Raw genomic sequence first — 4,179 nt, forward strand, 5'->3', positions numbered from 1 at the left:
AAAAAAAAAAAAAAAAAAAAAAAAAAAAAGCCAAATCAGGAAATGCAGCATAACTAGCCAAAGGGAATAATGTGATAGTTTCCCACTACTTTTAAAATAGTTTTCTCAGCTGGGCATGGTGGCTCATGCCTGCAATCCCAGTCCTTTGGGAGGCAGACATAGGAAGATTACTTGAGGCCAGGAGTTCAAAACCAGGCTAATCCACATAGTGAGACCTCGTCTCTACAAAAGAAAAATTTAAAAATTAGCCAGGCGTGGTGGTGCACACCCGTAGTACCAGCTACTGGGAAGGCTGAGTCAGCAGGATCGCTTGAGCCTGGGAGTTTGAGGCTGCAGTGAGTCATGATTACATCACTGCATACAGCCTGGGTCACAGAGTAAGACTACGTCTGAAATAATAATAAAAATAATAAACTAAAATACGAAAATATCTTTCTTCTTGGCCGGGCGTGGTGGCTCATGCCTGTAATTCCAGCACTTTGGGAGGCCGAGGTGGGTGGATCATAAGGTCAGGAGTGCAAGACCAGCCTGGCCAAAATGGTAAAACCCCGTCTCTACTAAAAATACAAAAATTAGCCAAGTGTGGTGGTGAGCACCTGTAATCCCAGCTACTCAGGAGGCTGAGGCAGAGAACTGTTTGAACCTGTGAGACAGAGGTTGCGGTGAGCCAAGATCGCGCCACTGCACTCCAGCCTAGGTGACAGAGCAGGACTCAGTCTCAAATTATATTTTCTTCTTTATCACTTCCTAGATGTTTTAGTCTGCTTGACCTGCTATAACAAAATACCACAGACTAGGTGGATTAACCAACAGACATTTATTCCTCACAGTTCTAGAGGCTAGGAAGGCCAAGATCAACGTGCGACAAATCTAGTTCTCAGCAAGATCCTGCTTCTTGGCTTGCAGACAACTAGTCACTGTTTTGCTGTATCCTCATATGGTGGAGAAGGGAAGCTCTGGTGTTTCTTCCTCTTCTTATAAGGGTACTAATCCCATCATGGAGACTTCACACTTATGACCTCATTTAAACTTAACTACCTCCCAAAGGCCCCACCTCCTAATACCATCACACTGGGCATTAGGGCTTCAACATATAAATTTGGGAGGAACACAGACACTGAGTCCATAGCAGTAACATATGTTAAGATATATGATAAAGTGATTGAGAAATAGTAAAGAATCGTATCTTCTAGCTGGTCATCCTGCTTCCACTCTTGCCACTCTCTAAACCATCTTCCTCTACACAAACACCATAAATTCCCCAGCTTACAGCCTTTCAACAGCTTATCACAGCACTTAGAATAAAGTCCAAAGCACAGCTGCCTTGGCCCTCTGGGTCCTACATGATCCAGTCCTCGCCTCTCTGCAATCTCCTTTTAGGACAGACTCTCTTTCTCACTATACTTTAGCTACCCTCGGTTTCTCTCCATTCTTCTAATATCCCTTGTATCTTGAGGCTTTACACTGCAGTTCATTCTGCTTGTAATTCTTTTTCCCCTATTCTTCATATGGTTAGTTTCTTCTTAGTCTTAAAGTTTCACTTTAAAATTCTGACATATTGGTGTCAAGCAAGCAATCCTGGCCCTTCCTAAAGAATAGGAGTTCAAGTAGTTGAATGTTCCCCTGCCATTAAAACTAGCAGTTTTCATAGGAGGTTTGTGTGTGTGTGTGTGTGTGTGTGTGTGTGTTTGTGTGTGTGTGTGTGTGTGTTTGCTTTTTTTTGAGTTGGAGTCTTGCTCTTTCACCCAGGTTAGAGTGTAGCGGCGTGATCTCAGCTCACTGCAACCTCCGCCCCTGGTTCAAGTGATTCTTCTGCCTCAGCCGCCCAAGTAGCTGGGATTACAGGTGCCCACCACCACGCCCGGCTAATTTTTTTATTTTTAGCAGAGATGGGGTTTTACCATGTTGGCCAGGCTGGTCTCGAACTCCTGACCTCAGGTGATCCACCCACCTCAGCCTCCCAAAGTGCTGGGATTACAGGTGTCAGTCACTGTGCCCAGCCAGGAGTTTCTGTTTTGTTTTTTTATGTGATACAAAAATATATGGACAGCATTTTGCAACATATATTAAAAGTCTTAAGGAGAAATTTATTCTAAGAAAATGATCACAGATGTATACAAATATTTTTGTATACAAATGTTCATCACACTATTATTTCGATTAATGAAAAAGAGGAAGAAAATCTTAGACATTCAGCCAAGTGGAACACATTATAGAGTCATTTAAAAATCACATTTAAAAAATTTAAGCCAAGCAAGGTGGCTCACGCCTGTAATCCCAGCACTTTGCGAGGCCAAGACGGGCAGATCACTTGAAGACAAGAGTTCGAGGCCAGCCTGGCCAATATGGTGAAATCCCACCTCTACTAAAAATACAAAATTAGCCAGGCATGGTGGCACGTGCCTGTAGTCCCAGCTACTTGGGAGGCTGAGGCAGGAGAATCGCTTGAACCCAGGAGGTGGAGGTTGCAGTGAGGTGAGATTACGCCACTATACTCCAGCCTGGGCGACAGAGCAAGACTCAGTCTCAAGAAATAAATAAATAAATAAATAAATAAATAAATAAATAAATAAATAAAACAAAACAAACCCAGAACATTCATGAGCTGGAGGGCAACTTCAACTGGTCTAATTACATATAAATGGAATCTCCAAAGGAAAGGTAAGAAAAGGGGTATAGAAAATAGAATAATGGCTGAAAGTTTTCTAAATTTCATGAAAACTATACATTAATCCAAAAGGCTCAACAAATCCCAAGCACAAAAGGTACAAAAAAAAATTACACCAAGGAACATCACAATCAAATTGCTCAAAACTAATGATAAAGAAGAAAACTTAAAAGCATTGGGAGGGAAAAAAACCCCACATTATGAGCAAATGAAAAAGAGTATGGGTAACAAGAGACTTCTCATAGGAAACCATGCAAGTGACAATACAGCAAAGAAACATCTTTTAAAACTCAAACCAAAAAAACCCTGTAAACCTAATATTGTATATCCAGTAAAAATATCCTTCAAAAACAAAGGCAAAATACAGACTTTTCCAGATACATAAAAGCTGAAAAAAAGCATCACTACTAGGCATGCAGTACAAGAAACGTTAAAGGAAGTCCCTCAGGCACAAGGAAAATTACACTACATGGAAAGAGATCTACACAAAAGAATGAAAAGTACCAAAAATGGTAAAAGAAACATTTTTTACAATTACTTAGATATCCTTGAAAGTTTGTATAGAAAAATAAACAAAAAGGTACTGCGGAGTTATATGCAGAACTAAAATGTATGACAATAATAATGTGAAGGCTGAGCGGGGAGAAATGGAAATATACTATTATAAGATTGACATACTAGGCCGGGCGCGGTGGCTCACGCCTGTAATCCCAGCACTTTGGGAGGCCGAGGCGGGCGGATCACAAGGTCAGGAGATCGAGACCATGGTGAAACCCCGTCTCTACTAAAATACAAAAAAATTAGCCGGGCGCGGTGGCGGGCGCCTGTAGTCCCAGCTACTCGGGAGGCTGAGGCAGGAGAATGGCGTGAACTCGGGAGGCGGAGCTTGCAGTGAGCCGAGATCGCGCCACTGCACTCCAGCCTGGGCGACAGAGCGAGACTCCGCCTCAAAAAAACAAAACAAAACAAAACAAAACAAAACAAAAAAAAAAAAGATTGACATACTATATGTGAAGTGCCGTAATATCACATGAAGGGAGTGTCTGATAAATTAAAGATGTACACCATTTACACCATAAACCCTAAAACAACTACAAAAAAGGAAACAGAGTTAGAAGTAATAAGCCAGGCCGGGCGCAGTGGCTCATACCTGTAATCCCAGCACTTTGGGAGGCCGAGGCAGGCGGATCATGAGGTCAGGAGATCGAGACCATCCTAGCTAACATGGTGAAACCCCGTCTCTACTAAAAATACAAAAAATTGGCCGGGCATAGTGGCGGGTGCCTGTAGTCCCAGCGACTTGGGAGGCTGACACAGGAGAATGGTGTGAACCTGGGAGGCGGAGCTTGCAGTGAGCCGAGATTGTACCACTGCACTCCAGCCTGGGCGACAGAGTGAGATTCCATCTTAAAAAAAAAAAAAGTAGGCCGGGTGCGGTGGCTCAAGCCTGTAATCCCAGCACTTTGGGAGGCCGAGATGGGCGGATCACAAGGTCAGGAGATCGAGACCAT

At 42.9% G+C, this 4,179-nt stretch overlaps 1 protein-coding gene across 2 annotated transcripts in view; it reads right to left on the minus strand.

Moving 5' to 3' along the window:
• Positions 1-4,179, minus strand: part of AHCYL2 (adenosylhomocysteinase like 2) — a 219,764-nt gene that overhangs the window by 112,613 nt on the left and 102,972 nt on the right. The gene's annotated exons all lie outside the window — the stretch shown is intronic.

The sequence above is a fragment of the Rhinopithecus bieti genome, unplaced genomic scaffold (assembly GCF_001698545.2).
Source record: "Rhinopithecus bieti isolate Rb0 unplaced genomic scaffold, ASM169854v2 scaffold_26131, whole genome shotgun sequence".
NCBI lineage: Eukaryota > Metazoa > Chordata > Mammalia > Primates > Cercopithecidae > Rhinopithecus > Rhinopithecus bieti.